This window comes from Ovis canadensis, chromosome 7 (assembly GCF_042477335.2).
Source record: "Ovis canadensis isolate MfBH-ARS-UI-01 breed Bighorn chromosome 7, ARS-UI_OviCan_v2, whole genome shotgun sequence".
Taxonomy (NCBI): Eukaryota; Metazoa; Chordata; class Mammalia; order Artiodactyla; family Bovidae; genus Ovis; species Ovis canadensis.
Window position 1 is genome coordinate 36,999,725 of NC_091251.1, and position 18,735 is coordinate 37,018,459.

At 43.7% G+C, this 18,735-nt stretch overlaps 1 non-coding gene across 1 annotated transcript; it reads right to left on the minus strand.

Annotated features, from left to right (window-relative positions):
• Window positions 1–6,448: 6,448 nt before the first annotated feature.
• On the minus strand, window positions 6,449–6,530 carry TRNAL-AAG (transfer RNA leucine (anticodon AAG)). The gene has a single exon. It is a non-coding gene; the product is annotated as a tRNA-Leu (tRNA).
• Window positions 6,531–18,735: the final 12,205 nt, after the last annotated feature.

The following is an 18,735-nucleotide window of genomic DNA, read 5'->3' on the forward strand; positions in this document are numbered from 1 at the left end:
AGATTCCATGCTTCCACTCAGGGGACACGGTTCAGTCCCTGGTCAGGGAACTAAGATCCCATATACTGCACTATGCGGACAAAAACAAAAATGCTTTCCTGAAACCCTTCGGGAGCTTAGACAATTTAGAGTATGAGCCACCTCATCTCCTTCCATGGCCCTCCAATAAACTTTTTTCTTGCTCCAAACTCCAACATTTCAGTTTGTTTCACCTCACGGTGAGTCAGGCACACAAACTTGTGTTAACAGAGAGAACGATCCTATTAAAACCTTTGTTGTTGTTCAGTTGCTATGTTATGTCTGACTCTTTGTGACCCCTTGGACTGCAGCAAGCCAGGCTCCTCTGTCCTCCACTATCCCCTGGAGTTTGCTCCAATTCATATCCATTGAGTTGGTGATGCTCTTTAACCATCTCATCCCAGTAGCATATTGGACACCTTCCAACCTGGGGGGCTCATCTTCTGCTGTCATATCTTTTTGCCTTTTCAAACTGTTCATGTAGATCTCCAGGCAAGAATACTGGACTGGGTTGCCATTTCCTCCCCCAGTGGACCATGATTTGTTGAAACTCTTCACTATGACCAGTCCATCTTGGGTGGTCCTGCCCGGCATGGTTCAAAGCTTTATCAAGTTATGCAAGCCCCTTCACCATGAGACGGCTGTGATCCATGAAGGGGATTAAACCCTAGGAGAGAGCAGATCATTGCTCTGCTTAAAATCCTTTGATATATCTCCGTTTCATTTCACATTTTATCAAACTTCTTGCCATGACTTCAAAAATCTCTGCATGACTCTGCCATTTCTTAGACTCCTCTCACTTTTTTGACCTCATCTCTTATGTCTCTCCCATTGTCAGCTGTGTTCCAACTACATTAGCCTATGGTCGTTCTCAGAAATGCCCACCTCAGTGCCTTTGCACATGCTCTTCTCTCTGCTTTGACTCTTATCTGAGCCAATCTTACTGAGCCAATCCTGCTTTTAAGATCTCTGCTCAGATGTTATCAGAGTGAACTCTGTATGAAATAGCACCCACTCCCTTTGCTCTCTGCTCCTGTCTCTACTTTAATTACATTCTTTGCATGGACCAGCACCTAACTTTTGCTGGTGCTCCTGCTGTTGTTTAATTCTCCCTCCTCAGCCACTAGAACGGAAGCTCCGTGAGGACAGGGCATTGTAATTGTTGTTTTCACTGCCAAAGTCTATTTCAGAGGCTGGAACAGTTCTTAGCACCTAATAGATACTCAAGAAATATTTGTTTAATAAACTGTGTGGATTGTTTTATTTTATTTATTTTTAACCACAGAGCAAGGTCCTAACTGCCAGATCACCAGGGAATTCCCTGTGTGAATTATTTTAAATCAAAAAGGAATCCCTGGGGACTTCCCTGGCAGTCCCTGGTTAAGACCTTGCTGCCCCAATGCAAGGGATGGTGGTCCAATCCCTGGTCAGGTAGCAAAGATCCCACATGCTTTGGGGCCAAAAAAAAAAAAAGAACCCAAAACATAAAACAGAAGCAATATTATAACAAATTCAATAAAAACTTAAAAAATGGTCCACATTAAAAAATAGTTTAAAAAAGAAAAAGGAATCCCTGATTCTGGATGCCGAAGGGAATAAGGAGCATGGAGGTATTGGAGCTTGAACAGAGGGCTCTTGCAGGGTCAGGTATCCTATGCATGTGCCATCTTCTAAGAAAGCCTGAGAGCGGGGCCATGTGTGCAATATATTCTTTGGCAGCTCTCCTCGGTCACAGTATGGACCTGCAAATGCTTTACAGAAGCGTTGAAAGGTTCTCCCAACTGGACAAAAAGAAAGGCACAAGGTGGGCTCTCGCAGCTGTAAATTGTGCCTCAGTGCCACTGACTTCTGTAGCAAGCTCTCCCCAGGCAGAGCTGCTGAAGTACAGAGTTGCTTGGGCAAATTCTGAACCACAGGGTGTTTTGAGGTCACACTGTAGGGTTGCATTTAGCAGGGCTATTCTGTTAGAGCCTGTAAAATAATGGACTTAATAAGATGAGGAACAAAAGTCCATAAAAGGGAGACTGCAGAGGAAGAGGAGAAAGAAAGAAAAGGAGCTGTATAATCCAATAGGACTTTATCACCTTCACTTGACCAGGTTTCGTGATAAGCGATCTGTGACTGTGAGTCAAAGAAACAGTGCTCACACGTAGGGAGAATGCTGGGAGGAGTATATAAAACAAGAAGTGAAAACCTGTTGATGGTCACAAGACAGGTATTAATAGTCAAAAGTGACTCTATTCTCAGGGGCTATGACCACCAGTTAAAATCTGCCCCCTTGTGGACAAACAAAATATTACCATGAGTTTTTCCATTAGGGTCTTGGAGATGATTGATTTAATCCCCTTGCAGTCTAAAATCCTGAAAGTGAAAGTGAAGTCGCTCAGTCCTGTCCGACTCTCAGCGACCCCATGGACTGCAGCCTACAGGCTCCTCCGTCCATGGGATTTTCCAGGCAAGAGTACTGGACTGGGGTGCCATTGCCTTCTCCGCAGTTTGAAAGCAGCAATTCGAAAATATCTTTTCTTCAGGTGCTCGGGCTTCTTTATGGTCCAGCTCTCACATCCGTACATGACTCCTGGAAAAAAAATAGCTTTGACTATACCGACATTTGTCGGTGAAGTGATATCTCTGCTTTTTAATATGCTGTCTAGGTTTGTCACAGTTTTCCTTCCAAGGAGCAATTGTCTTTTAACGTTATGGCTGTAGTCACCGTCTGCAGTGATTTTGGAGCCCAAGAAAAGAAAATCTGTCACTGCTTCTACTTTTTCCACATCTATGTCCCATGAAGTGATGGGACCAGACGCCATGATCTTAGTTTTTTGAATGTTGAGTTTTAAGCTAGCTTTTTCACTCTCCTCTTTCACCTTTATCAAGAGAAGTTTTAGTTTCTCTGTTTTCTGCCATTAGAGTGGTATTATCTGCATATCTGAGGTTGATATTTCTCCCTGCAATCTTGATCTCAGCTTATGATTCATCCAGCCTGGCATTTCGAATGATGTACTCTGCATATAAGTTAAATAAACAGGGTGACAGTATACAGTCTTGTTTCCAAATTTTCAACCAGTCCACTGTTCCATGTCCAGTTCTAACTGTTGCTTCTTGACCTGCACACAGGTTTCTCCGGTGGCAGGTAAGATGGTCTGCTATTCCCATTTCTTTAAGAATTTTCCACAGTTTCTTGTGATCCACACAAACCAATCAATCCTAAAAGAAATCAACCCTGAATATTCACTGGAAGGACTGACGCTGAAGCTGAAGCGCCAACAGTTTGGCCACCTGATGCGAAGAGCCGACTCATTGGAAGAGACCCTGATGCTGGAAAAATTGAGGGCAGGAGGAGAAGGGGGCAACAGAGGATGAGAAGTTTGGATGACATCACCGACTCAATGGACATGAGCTTGAGCAAACTCTGGGAGATAGTGAAGGGCAGGGAAGCCTGGAGCACTGCTGCCCACAGAGTGGCGAAGAGTCGGACACGACTCAGCGACTAAACAACAGTAGCTTTCAGATTAAAAACTAATTTTCAAGGACCTCGTTACTTTTTGCTGAATCTTCCTTGTGCATTATATGGAGGTGGATCTTATAGGGGGAAAAGCTATATTACTGTCCAGGGACATGGTGTTGGTGGGATTAAGCTGAACTACTTACTAAAGTACATGGCATCCCATGGATATACAGGGAAAGCAGAAAATAGAGCTAGCACCCATTAGCAAAACTCTTGAGTTGTTTCTTTAACTAAAAGTGAAGGTTCAGACTGACAATCAAAGATTTAAAATCTTCAGGTAGAGGTGAATCAACATTTTTCTTTTCTTTTATTGATCTTTCTTATCTTATGTCCATATAGGGCTACAGGCTTCCACCAAAAAGCATCAAAGACGATTGTTAAATTTTGCCAACAATAGGCTTTTGATACTATTTTTAATGGTGAAATCTAGTTCTTTTAGGACATTCACTCTTAGATTTTTCCATTCAATCAGTATTTAAAGAGTATTTATTGAGCAAACACTTGCTGAACGTTTGCAGTATTCCAGGCTCTGTGCTTGGAACAGAGGTTACTTCAGGGAACCAGACAGATGCTGTTTCTACCCTCATGAGACAATCAAATAACTTTTCAAAAGCTGAGGAACACAGTTAATTTAATATACTAGTGATAAGGGCCATAAAGGAAAAGCACAGAGTGTGATGCAAGCAGAACAGAGACTGTCCATTTAGGCTGGGGCTTCTGGGAAGGCTGGCCTAAGGAAAGGAGGGGCACACAGGGTTTAAGCGGGTAGAAGGGGAGGGGTGAAGGGGATAAGGCACATAGGCAGGAACTAGACGTAAAATCTTGAGTTGACAGGAACCCTGATGAGTTCAGGGATCTGAAAAGAGGAGTTTTAGGAGGGTTAGGGAGACAGGGAGAGTGGTTTGGGGTGAGGCTCCTTTGCGTGGCCTGGTAGGCAGAGGTAAGGACTGTGGTCGTTATTCTAAGACTTATGAAAAGCCACTGATACAGTTTAGGTGTGGGGGCGGGCAGGGGCGGTGGAGAGCACAGGCGCAGAACTAAATTTGTGTTTTCCAAAGATTACTCCGCATAGTAGGGTTGACAACAAAGCCATGGAGAACCCCTGTGTCAGCTTTCTAAGGAGCAAGCCCAGAGCCCCACATCAGGGAAGTTCACGGATGAATGTGTTTTATCAACTCTAAAATTGTTCGTTGTTTTCATCTCGTGCATTCTGCCAACTCTGCCAGTTCCCAGCCACTTCAGAGGAGGTCAGTGAGGCCTGTGGAATTAAACTCAGGGTCACAGAACTATTTAGTAGCAAAGCCAGTGTAAAGAGAGGAACCTAGCTTCCATGACTCCCAGACTACTGCTCATTTCACTCTAGCTGGAGGCCTCTGAGGAGGGAGGGTGTTTTTCTTTTTCTTTTTGTCGGTGGTGGGCTTTATTTTTGGTTTTGTTTATTTATTTATTTATTTTTAATTTGGAGAAGGAAATGGCAACCCACTGCAGTACTCTTGCCTGGAAAATCCCATGGACGGAGGAGCCTGGTAGGCTACAGTCCATGGGGTTGGAAAGTCAGACACCACTGAGTGACTTCACTTTCACTTAAAAAAAAATTGCATCTGGGTTCTTTAAGGCCTTAATAATGACTGGGATCAGGAAATCATCATTTGAAGGAATCTTATCTGATTTTCAGGGAAACTGGAATTGACCCCCACGAGGACAGCAGAGATGGGAGTGGTAGTGTGAATGTGGGGTGTGAATGTGCTTGGAGGTGCTGCAGGGGAAGGATGGGTTAATGCTCCTTCCTCAATGTGGACTCAAGGGAAACTGTTCAGGGCTCGGCCTGGGACACACATGAGGAGTCAGGTACATTATGCTCAAAGCTTTCTCAGAAGTAGGCAACAGAAAGGCTTACCAAGTAGCTATTAGATATAGTTAGGGCAATCTCCCCTCAACCTGACCTCCCCTGGCCTACCACTTGGTGGCTGTCATTTCAGGAAGACAAGAAAATTACCAAAAAAAAAAAAAAAAAAACTGGTTTGCCCCCAAGGGAGTGCAGTCCCCCACACTGCCTGTGTGCATAGCCTGTGGCTGTACCTGCAAGGCTGAGAGGTTAATAGCCTCTGATTCAGAACATGTCCTGCCCAAATCAGCAGCAGCTTGTTTTTGGACATAGGCAAGCTCCAGTCTACCTCACCTGGATGGAGACAGGTGAGGTAGTGGGAGGGCAGTTGGAAGAGGGCCCAGAGGCTTGTGAAGGTATTGAATGAATGCCTTTCTGTATTCCTACTGGCATGAATCCTGCCAGTAACAGCTTATCTAGGAAACAGCTTTGCAGTTGCTGAAGGTAGCCAATCAAACCTTCCAGAATAGGGTGGCTTCATGTTTGTTTGTTTGTTTGTTTTTTTGCAATAGTGTTTCCTGATTTAGGGAAATATATTTGTGACCAGAATGCCAATTCCCTAAGCTGTTTCACAGGCTATTCCATCTCACTCCTGAATCAGAGTTCTGCTCCCCATTTGGGGGACTGTTGCCTGGGCTCTAGCCCCTTGTTTCTGCATAGCTCACCCTGACTGCTCAGGTGGCACTCATGGTAAAGAACCTGCCTGCCAGTGCAGGAGACTGTAAGAGATGCAGGTTTGATCCCTGGATTGGGAAGATCCCCTGGAGAAAGGCAAGGCAACCCACTCCAGTATTCTTGCCTGGAGGAGACTCCAGACGGGAAAGAGGAGGCGCGCATTGAGTCAAACACTGAGCACACAGGCACGTGTAGCGCCCTGACCCCAGCCTGGGAGGAAGAAAGCACAGAACACATGGCTGCTCCCCCAGCGTGGAGGGAAATAGAAGTGGTGGCCAGAGAATCCTCATCTTAAGAGGATAGCTTTCGGGGTCATTTAAATGCAGTTCAGAGCCTTTATTTGCAGAAGTAAAAGGGACAGTTGGCAGCGGTGGGATTCGAACCCACGCCCCCGAAGAGACTGAAGCCTTAATCCAGCGCCTTAGACCGCTCGGCCACGCTACCCACTGACAGAACAGTAGGGGATGGGGAGGGTGACTTGAGGAATATACTTTGTACAGTGCGCTCTCCTCCGCTTCCCTCCGCAGCCTGTGGTTCGTATATTTATCGTTCAGAGGAGGCTGTTCGTATCTCTTTCACCACCCCACCCGCCTCTTTTCCTCCTGATTTATTTTGCTTGCTTTCTTCTTTGAAGTCACAGTGCTTGAGATTTATGGAAAGAGCCTTATTGCACAAGAACGTCTGGAGAGGCCGGACAACCTTTATTGATCTTATGGTCAAATTCTTCCTTTATTCTCTTCTACCACCTCTATTTAGAGATGAAGGAACTGTGACTCTGAGAGGTGACATGGCTGAGAAGCGACCCAGAAGAAGAAAAAGATTTGAAATCTTTCATCCATTCCATAAACCTTTTTTGATCTCCTGTGAGTACCAGGCAGTGTGCGAGAGCAAGCAAGTGCATTAATCTGGCTCTCCAGAAGCACACTGCATTGGGGAGAGAAAGCCAAAGACATTCTTTGCCACACCACTGAGTAGTCACTACTGCTAAGTTGTGTACAGGAAGCTGGGAGGAAAGCTTTCTATGGCACTCAAGGATAAGACGAAGTGGTTAATTCAAAAAATTCCTGGAGGAACTGATAAAGTCCCATGCCCTTTGCTTGGCAGTCAAGAGATATTGCTTGATAGGTGGACTTATGTCAAATGCCTGAGAATTTGTGGGAACCAGCAGAAATTGCAAGCTCCACTTCCAAGGTTAGAAAGAAGCTTGAGCTATCTATCATCTGACTGTTGTCCACATCAGAGTAATACGTGAAAATGGTTTGGGAGGGCTGCTTGGTGAAAATGAACAGTGAAGAAAGAAAACAGATTCCAACTCAGAAGCACTTCCCACCTTCTGTCTTAAGAGTAGTGCTTTTAGTGGGCATCTGGATGATAAAGAAACAGGGAGGGAGAGCTAGAGGATGGTGGAGGGTGGGAGTGAGAAGTACTTTCTGCTTTAACCAAGCTTCCTAAATTGAAGGTGTTCACAACTGTTTCTCTGCCAGTCATCCCCGCTTCCAAGGCAGACACACATGTTCTTACTTCTCCCTTCCTCCCTGCCTGACCGTGGAATCTCCCTCCCTGGTGGAACTCAGATCTCTCCAGTTTATCTCCAGGGTGTTGAGTAATCCACATCATAATGGAAAACTTAGCTTAGTTGTGGGGTGGGTGCCACTCTACAAATTATGATGCTATTTACCAACTTGAGGCTCATCTAGTGTGGTGATCCTTAAATATCAGGGAACATTATAATCACCAGCGATGGGCTACTAATTACAAATGCAGAATCCAGGGCCTCGTCTCCAGAGATTTTGATTCTATGGGTCTAGGGTAAAGCCCAGGTTTCTGTATTTTTCATCAGTAGCCAAGGGACTCTGATGGGTTTCCCTTAGAAACCACCACTTGCACCTTTTTTTTTTTTTTTAATCTGCGGGAGCCAGGTAGTGATAGACGAAGGAGTGGCTGAGGACTGACTGTGAGGTCACCAGCCCTTCCACAATATGCTCCCCACCTTCCTTCCATTCCCATCCTTTGGCACGGGCAATTTGTGCTTCCTCAGCTTTATGGTAAAGTACTCAGAAGATGCATCTTCAAGGGGGCCCCTTGCCTCTTCTTATGGAGTAATGAGCACCCCTCAGGCCGAGCTCCTTTGAAACTCTGTGGTCACTGCTGTGGATGGGCATGGAGGCCCAGCACTTGAGGAAGAGGACATATAAAGGTGATGAGGGGAGTAAGCATACCCTATATCAGAGTGGCCAAGAAAAAGGACAGTTTGAAAAGGACACCTGGTGAAGGGCCTGCTGATGGATGGTAGGACCAGTAGATGTACGAATCCGTGTTAAGGTATTTTTTCTCTTTTGTTATTAAAAATGTTCAGGAAGTCTGTTAAACTCCACATCCTTGTGTTTTGTGTGTATTAGTGAATATAGGGCAGGTCTGTGTCCAGGCTTTGGGAGAAGGGTGAAATAGGCCAGAAACAGCTACAGCCCCATGGAGAAGCACTTGTGAGAAGCCAGGGACGAACCAAGAAGAAAATCGGAGCATCTGTTTTGCACAAGAGATTAAAGCGCTCCCCAGAGATCTTCCTGAACAGTTGCAGAAGGGAACTAGAATGCTAATAGTGATGAAGCGTGGAGCTTGGATTATTGTTATACAAGGGAGGGCAATCTCCCAAATCTAAAATATTGGATCTATTTAGGTTACATCCCCTTTGGCTTATTATTTCCTTTGTTACCACTCAGATGCCTGGCTCCTAGTTTGCCATCTATGTCTCCTCATCCCATGCACTTTTTCCCAAATGATCTTTCATAGAACCCTGTTCCTTTGACTGTTAATAGTGGTGTCCCTCAAATGACACTCCAAGCTCAAATCAATTTGAAAAATCTTGAATTAAATGCAACTAGTCAAGCTTCTTTAATGCTGAGCTTCTCAGAACCTCACGCTCTGTGAATCTTGTGACTGCAAAGGAAAGGATATAATGAACAGTGTTTCCTCTAACTTTAGGTCATGAAACTTTTTTCTTGAAGTACACTCATTAACATTTTACAGAACGACATTTGCCTGAGGCAAGGTGGCCCTCCAGTGTTTTTTGTTTTGCTTTTTGCTCACACTAGGTGGCATGTGGGATATTAGTTTCCCAACTAGGGACTGAACCCATGCTCCCTGCATTGTGAGCATGGAGTCTTAACCACTGAACCACCAGGGAAGTCCTTCCAGTGTTTCTTCTCTCCTTCTCTCATAGTAACAGGGAGCCAGAATTTTAGCTGGGCACATGCCCACCCAGAATAAACCCTAAGTTTCCCAGTGTCCCTTGCAGTTGGGTCTGACCACGCTATTGCCAATGAGATATAACTGGAAATAGTGTGGGAGACTTTGGGACGTGTCCTCAAAAGGCAGTGCATGCCCTTTCCCTACCTTTCTTCTCCCTGCCGGCTGGCTGGACTGCAGACTGGAAAGCTGTGTTCAGAGCAGCCTTCTGGACCGTGACACAGAAACCACACAATGAGAGAGAAGAAGCCAGCATCTTGGGACACCTCACTAATCGTAGGCTAACTACCTTAGGTTTCTCTCTGGTGGCTCAGAAGATAAAGAGTCTGCCTGAAATGTGGGACACCCGGGTTTGATCCCTGGGTCAGGAAGATCCCCTGGAGAAGGAAATTACAACCCAGTCCAGTATCTTGCCTGGAAAATCCTATAGGAGCTGGGCCAACTACAGTCCATGGGTCACAAAGAGTCAGACACGAATGACTTCACTTTGTTTACATAAGAAATAAACATTCATTTTGTTTAGACTATTACTTTGAGCTTTCTATCATTAGCAGCCATTTGGGAAGCATGTAAAAGTGATCTTTTTTGGCTTTTTTTTTTTTCCCCTCAAAACAAGCTGTATATTAGGACATACACAAAGTCTAGGGATTTACACATAAGCTAACAAAAATAATAAAGGATATTCCAAAAAGGATACTTGGAATAGGAGAGGGCCTTAGCTGATTAAATGGGCTTCCCTTGTAGCTCAGTTGGTAAAGAATCTGCCTGCAGTGCAGGAGACCTGGGTTCAATCCCTGGGTTGGAAGATCCCCTAGAGAAGGAAATGGCAACCCACTCCAGTATCCTTGCCTGGAAAATCTCATGGACAGAGGAGCCTGGTGGGCTGCAGTCCATGGGTTTGCAAAGAGTCAGGCACGACTGAGCGACTAACACTAACACTTAGCTGATTAAGAGTATTTAGAATCAATAAATATATTCTAACAAATATACTAATTATAATTGTTCAAAAATTTTCTTCTAAAGCTTACGTCTGTCTCTCTATATATTTCAGTTCAGTTCAATTCAGTCGCTCAGTCATGTCCTACTCTGTCCATCAGCAACTCCCAAAGTTTGCTCAAACTCATGTCCATCGAGTCAGTGATGCCATCCAACCAGCTCATCCTCTGTCGTCCCCTTCTCCTCCTGCCTTCAATCTTTCCCAGCATCAGGGTCATTTCCAATGGGTCAGTTCTTTGTATCAGGTAGTCAAAGTATTGGAATTTTAGCTTCAGCATCAGTCCTTCAAATGAATATTCAGGACTGATACATATATATCTTTGCTCTCCTTCCCCTATCAGTAGGTCCAAGGGCTCTATACAAATATGTATGTATTTGAGTATAATAAACTGTTTTTCTTTCAATAAACTTCATTTGTCAAAGACAAATACAGTACTGTAAACAGTCTCCAAGGGCGTTGGCCCCGTGGCCCCACTCTTCAATCTTTCCCAGCATCATTTCCAATGAGTCGGCTCTGTACAGACAGTTCCTCAGAATCCACGGGAATTCTGAGCTTTCAGAGTCCAGAATGGTGCAGAACACACACTCAGCTGCTTAAGCTCATCCAGTCAGTAAGGTGAGCAAAAGGTCCCCTCCAGTCCTCATGCCTCCTTCATCCATCACTTCGTTTCTTAGCACTCCTGAGACAAGCTTCCTGGGTTCTTAACTGGAGGGCATTTAAGCACCAGCCCTTGGTGCTTCACCACAACACTCTTAACTGTTGTGAGTCAAATCCAGGGAAGGGACCAAGGAGTTGGAAATGTTTTCCTTCCTGAGTGGAGCTTGTTCAGGGTACTCTTGACACGAAGCCTACTTGTAAGTGGCAGCAAACAGATCATAACAACAATGAAAATAAAAATGTAAATTACATAATAGATTAAAAGGTATAAATGAAATAGAAAAGAAAAAAGTAGAGCATGTAAGTGCGGGTCAGGCATGTGTGGGCTAGAATTTCAGGTGGGTTGGTCTGCGTGGGCCTCACTGGCAGACTTGAAGGAGGACAGTGAGTGAGCACAGCATCTGTGAGGGACAGACATCGGGCGTCCGGCCGAGGGGGTGGCCAGAGCAAACACCACAGGCAGGAACCCCCCGACCTATACAGAAAACACAGCGAGAACAGATATGGATGGGGTGCGAATTTGTCACTAATGCGGCTCTTATCAACTCCCACTGATTTTGTCATTCTCTTCATATCTATTAGTTACTGTTCTTGTTTAGCCACTAAGTTGTGTCCAGCTCTTTGGAATCCCATGAACTGCAGCATGTCAGGCTTCCCTGTTCTTCACCATCTCCCGGAGCTTGCTCAAATTTTTGTCCGTTGAGTCAGTGATGCTATTTAACCATTTCATCCTCTACTGCTCTCTTCTCCTTTTCCTTCAATCTTTCCCAGCATCAGGATCTTTTCCAATGAGTCAGCTCTTCCCATCAGGTGGCCAAAGTATTGGAGTTTCAGCTTTAGCATCAGTTCTTCCAATGAATATTCAGGACTGATTTCCTTTAGGATTGACTGGTTGGATCTCCTTGCAGTGCAAGGGACTCTCAAGAGTCTTCTCCAGCACTACAATTAGAAAGTATCAATTCTTTGGCGCTCAACCTTCTTTATGGTCCAACTCTCATGTCCATACATGACTACTGGGAAAACTATAGCTTTGACTATATGGACCTTTGTCGGCAAAGAGATATCTTTGGTTTTTAATATGCTGTCTAGATTTGTATTGGTTATTATTCTTCTCTAAAGAAGAACTTTCCTTTATCACATGAAAGATATTTGGCTACCCTGAAATATAATTCCTACAGGCTAGGCAGAGTAAATGTGCAGCTCTTATATTTTAATTATCAATTTTCATAAGGATTGATTCAGACTCAGAGGGGAATAGTGATCTTTGTCTTTTCACTGATGTGTCCCAAGTGTCTAAAATAGTGTCTGGCACAGGTAAATAAATAACATGTGAATGAAAAAATTTCCTCATGCTGCTGCTAAGTCACTTCAGTCGTGTCCGACTCTGTGCAGCCCCATAGACGGCAGCCCACCAGGCTCCCCCAGCCCTGGGATTCTCCAGGCAAGAATACTGGAGTGGGTTGCCATTTCCTTCTCCAATGCATGAAAGTGATAAGTGAAAGTGAAGTTGCTCAGTCGTGTCCGACCCTCAGCGACCCCATGGACTGCAGCCTTTCAGACTCCTTCATCCATGGGATTTTCCAGGCAAGAGTATTGGAGTGGGTTACCCATTGCCTTCTCCTAAAATTTCCTTATAGTAGGTGACAAAAATCCTGTATAAATAGTGACAGAGGAAACTAAGTCTTAGTACAACTACGAGTCAAGAATTGAGTGTGAACCCTGCACTCAAGGAGTTTTTTAAGGGAATTTGATAAGAATGTTAGTCTCCTGGTTAGTGCTATTGGCTAATAGATGTTTCTAGATGTCCCTGGGTCCCTAAGGAGGAAAAAAACCATAATAACGATCACGTTGAATTTCTCTCAGATTAGTAGGAAAGAAGACCTAGAATTAGCTTTAATTTGATATAGAAGCAATAAGGTGATGCAAATTTTCTTGCCTAAGTTTGTAGAATAAGATCTATACCTGTTAGGCAGCAAAATATTTGTTACAATACTGCACTGATTTTTTTAAGTGAATCAGTTATCAGGAAGGGTCTTTTTCCCCCCCCCTTGATATCTTTCCAGACATTTTTGAAGAACATTCAAGAACATATTTGTTTTCACAAAAATGATATCATATTTTGTACTTTATTTTATAACTTTTCATTTAATTCATCAGACTTAATGGAAAAGAATATGAAAAGGAATGGGTACGTATATATCACTGAATCACTTTGCTGTACATTAGTAACTAGCACAATATTGTAAACTACCCATGCGTGCGTGCTGTCGTTTCAGTCATGTCCAACTCTTTGTGACCCTATGGACTATAGCACTCCAGGCTCCTCTGTCTATGGCAAGAATACTAGAGTGGGTTTCCATACCCTTCTTCCAGGGATGGAACCTGTGTCTCTGATGTCTCCAACAGTGGTAGGCGGGTTCTTTACCACTAACGCCACCTGGCAAACCTGATTTAAAAAATATAGTTTATCAGACTTACCTAAATTTTAGTTTTATTTATTTATTTAAAAAACTTTTAATTTTGTATTGGGGTACAGCCAATTAATAGCATTGTGATAGTTTTAGGTGAACAGCAAAGGGACTCAGCCATACGTATACATGCATCCATTCTTCCCCAAAACCCGCTCTTGGGAGGGGTCTTGCTCTGGTTACAAGGTACTGATGGGAAGGTGGGGGCACAGAGGGACAGGTAGAATCCAGGAGACACAGAAGAGCTGGCGCCATGGAGAAGGGAGGCGCTCAAGCCAGAGATGGAGAGAGATGGGGGAGTTAAAAGGGAACTTTGAGAGTTTTACAGCAGATGGAGATTTTAAAAACTAGTTTTCTGTTATTGTTTGTGTGACAGCTGAGGCCCTGCGCCCAGGGAGGACTCCCACACTCCCAGGGAAAGTCAAAGCAACCTCCAAATATCTGTTCCATCACATTTCCTCTGCAGGAGAGAGCAAGTGAGCCTAGGTCTGTCTGGAACGTTCTTGGATCCTGTGGGGAAAATACCCTGGACGTCTCTATACTCTCTATCCAAGACAACTTCAGTGGTGTCTATAATACTGTTTGCTAAAAGCTGGTGCAATTGGATTTGCTTGGGGAGATTTGGGAGAATGGTGAGCTCTTTAGTCTGTCTGTCAAGTGCTGCTTTGCAGATCACTCCACATGGTGGCCAAGAACAACAACATTCATTCAATCCTAAATCTGGAGGTTGAACTCCACTAGGCAATTCTTGCTTGAGGTCCTGTATGTGGTTTCATGCACAAGGAAGTGAAATGGGTAGAGCAGTCTGGGCATCTCCCTCGCTGTATGGCCTCCCCTCATGTGGTCTCAACAGTCAGACTTCTTTCTGTAGGACACCCAGAGTCAACATCCTAGGAGAACCACTGCCCAGTGGAAGCTTGTGACCTTGGCTGAGAGGTCACCTGATGCTACTTGATGGGAGCAGGCACAGAAGCCCACCCTTGTTCTCAGGAAAGGACAGAGACTCTGCATCTTGCTAAGTGAATTTCCAGATATTCAAGCTGGTTTTAGAAAAGGCAGAGGAACCAGAGATCAAATTGCCAACATCCACTGGATCATGGAAAAAGCAAGAGAGTTCCAGAAAAACATCTACTTCTGCTTTATTGACTAGGTCAAAGCCTTTGACTGTGTGGATCACAATAAACTGTGGAAAATTCTGAAAGAGATGGGAATACCAGACCACCTGACCTGCCTCTTGAGAAACCTATATGCAGGTCAGGAAGCAACAGTTAGAACTGGACATGGAACAACAGACTGGTTCCAAATAGGAAAAGGAGTACGTCAAGGCTGTATATTGTTACCCTGCTTATTTAACTTCTATGCAGAGTACATCATGAGAAACGCTGGACTGGAAGAAGCACAAGCTGGAATCAAGATTGCTGGGAGAAATATCAATAACCTCAGATATGCAGATGACACCACCCTTATGGCAGAAAGTGAAGAGGAACTAAAAAGCCTCTTGATGAAGGTGAAAGTGGAGAGTGAAAAAGTTTGCTTAAAGCTCAACATTTAGGAAACTAAGATCATAGCATATGGTCCCATCACATCATGGGAAGTAGTTGGGGAAACAGTGGAAATAGTGTCCGACTTTATTTTGGGGGGCTCCAAAATCACTGCAGATGGTGACTGCAGCCATGAAATTAAAAGATGGTTACTCCTTGGAAGGAAAGTTATGACCAACCTAGATGGCATATTCAAAAGCAGAGACATTACTTTGCTGACTAAGGTCCATCTAGTCAAGGCTATGGTTTTTCCAGTGGTCATGTATGGATGTGAGAGTTTGACTGTGAAGAAAGCTGAGTGTTGAAGAACTGATGCTTTTGAAATGTGGTGTTGGAGAAGACTCTTGAGAGTCCCTTGGACTGCAAGGAGATCCAACCAGTCCATTCTGAAGGAGATCAGCTCTGGGATTTCTTTGGAAGGAATGATGCTAAAGCTGGAACTCCAGTACTTTGGCCACTTCATGCAAAGAGTTGACTCATTGAAAAAGACTCTGATGCTGGGAGGTACTGGGACCAGGAGGAGAAGGGGACGACAGAGAATGAGATGGCTGGATGGCATCACTGACTCAATGGATGTGAGTCTGAGTGAACTCCGGGAGTTGGTGATGGACAGGGAGGCCTGGCATGCTGCGATTCATGGAGTCACAGAGAGTCGGACATGACTGAGTGACTGAACTGAACTGAACTGAAGGGAGTGGTAAGATTCCAGAAGAGACTGTGGGATAGAAATATACTGTGGCCATTTTGGGGAGAAATACAATCTGCTACATGGCTTTAAGGTGAGCGAGGCTTTGGGCAACTGCAGAAGTCTTGCAAGGGTAGCCAACCACATCTGTGAGACATGAATAGGCTCCACAGTTTCCTGAGGAAGTTGAAGCAGCTGAAGGTCTTTGCACATTTCTCTCCCTCCATGCGTTCTCTCCACTGGTGGCCTCTACACAGCCAAACTTCTGACGTGGCAGCTGAAGGCATCCACAGTGAGTGTTTGCTTCCTCCACTGTCCCTTTGAGGCCATTGCCTTGTCCCAGACAATGTAGGACATGGGTCAGTTTCTAGCCGTCCTGGAGTAGAGCTCATTAATTTGACAGGATGAGTCATGAGAAGAATTACTTATGTTGTTTTACATCCTGGCACTAATATTAGTTTCCAGCAACTATCTGCCTCCTGCAGTCTTCTTCTGAGACAGACCTGAGACTTAGCAAAGGGAGAACGGTGGGAACTTTAGGTTGAATGCATTCATCTGACAATCTCTTTCCTTCTTTCTCCCCTCCTCCTCCTTCTCCCCCTGCTCTTCCTCCCTGCTTCCTTCTTCTCCTCTTCCCCCTCCATCTCCATCCTTCCTTCTTTCCCTCTTTTCTTCTTCCCTCCCCTCCGTCTTCAGGTGCACAGAACTAAGTTGATCATATTCTGTTTACAGCCTCTTTGGTTTTATTCAATTTTATTATTTTTCCTTTTTATGCTTGATCCTTGCTTCTATTTCTCTCATTCTCATGGGCATCTGTCTTAGAGTATGTAATCCACGTTCTTCCATCCTATTTAGATATTGTATATCCTTGGAAAATATATTATTGTGGGAACATGCATGTTTTCAGTGTAAATCAACTGGCAGTGATTTTTCTTTTTTCACACAGCACCATGTTTTTGAGTTCTATACATGTTGCTATTTGTAAAACTAGTGCATTATTTGAAGCTGTTTTATGCTATTTTATTTTATGTATCTAAAACATCTCTACTTGTCCATTTCTGTCATGTGGAACATTTAAGTTACCTTTAGCTCTTTTCTGCCACTTATCATGCCATGATGAACATCCCTGCACGTATCCCATCTGGAAGAACTCTGTTGGAGTCTATGCTCATGGTCTCAGATTATACCCATTCATAATTTCACCAAATACTTCCGGATTACTTTCCAATATCACTACACCAGTTTTTCAAGCCTGCTAACATTTTTTCCAGCACTTGATGTTAGATTTTCTAATTGGTGATAATCTGGTGGTTATAAACCACTTATCTCTTGGTTATGTTAATTTCCATTTATTAGATTACCAATACAGTTAAGCATTGACTTCCTCTTCTGAAATCGACTTTTCATAACTTTTGACTATCTTTTCTCCTCTGGAGTGTTTGTGTCTTTTTATTGTCAATATAAAGGAAATCAGTCCTGAATATACATTGGAAGGACTGATGCTGAAACTGAAACTCCAATACTTTGGCCACCAGATGCAAAGAACTGACTCATTGGAAAAGACTCTGATGCTGGGAAAGATTGAGGGCAGGAGGAGAAGGGGAAGACTGAGGATGAGATGATTGGATGGCATCACCGACTTGATGGACATGAGTTTGAGCAAGCTCTGGGAGTTGTTGATGGACAGGGAAGCCTGGCGTGCTGCAGTCCATGGGGTGCAAAGAGTTGGACATGACTGAGCGACTGAACTGAACCACTGAAAGAAGGAATTCCTTATGTCTAGGTGTTAATCACTGGAGAAGGAAATGGCAACCCACTCCAGTACTCTTGCCTGGAGAATCCCATGGAGGGAGGAGCCTGGTAGGCTACAGTCCATGGGGTCGCAAAGAGTCGGACACGACTGAGCGACTTCACTTCAGGTGTTAATCTTTGGTTGGTTTTAGGCATTACAAATGTTTTCTCCATTTGGCTGTCAGCACTATAAAACATTTAAACCCGGTCTCGACTCTATTGCAAAAGAGTAGTACTCTGAAATAAGAGATAAGCCTAGTTGCATTTGTTGAGGATAAGTTTTGTAACAAGAGTTGATTCCTCGCCTGTAAACTTAGTATCACATCTGTATTTTAGCAATTTGGAAATCTTGGCAGGAAACACTGAACAAGTTACAATACATAGAGTTCTTTTTTTTATACAACAGAAATGTTTTTGCAAGATGTGCAAATCAAAATTTGTTAATTGAAAATTTCACCAACAATTAATTATGCACTTTTATCTTTGTGACATTTTTTCAGCACATACCAAAAACAGGACAGTTTGAATTGTGAAAGGACAGCCAGAGTGAAAATTTGGGGGAAGTAAATAAAAACCTCCTGTATGTTCATTTTCATGGTCTGGAATTATGCTTTTATTTTTATTGAATAGAAAGAGACACATTCTTTGAAGACTTTTCCAGGACTGTCTCCTAGACAAATTTTACCCCCCGAATAGCTTTCTACCTGACAATTAGAAAGACATATACAGATACATACAAAGGAGACTGTGTAGCTGTCTTTCCAAAAGAGAAATCATTTCAGAGCAAAAAAGAGCGAAATTAAGTCCATTTTCCCATTCGTATATCAAACACTGTAAGATTTTGGCAACAAAAATAATTCTATTGTCTCAATACTTGAGCCACTATCTTTTACTTAACACCGTTATCTGCAAAGTTTCCATGTAGGTGTCCAATGTATACTATAAATCAGTGGTTCTCAAATTTTGCTGCATATTAGAGTTACTGGGAAACTTTTATTATATTCAACACTCAGGTCTAACCCAACACTAAATGAAGCAGAGTGCCTCAAGGTGGCATTTAAAAATGCCTCAGAGAGTCCTAAGTTCAGCCGAGTTTGGAAATCATTGCCATGCTGTCTGAGAGCCAAGGGCTTTATCAAGACTCATGTTAATGTCCAGGAATTGTTTCTGCCCTGTTCTGGACACCACGTGGGAATGAAATTTGCTGAAACTGGAATTCAAGGCTTAAGGATTGAGATGGTGAGATTTTTATTATTCTTGCCAT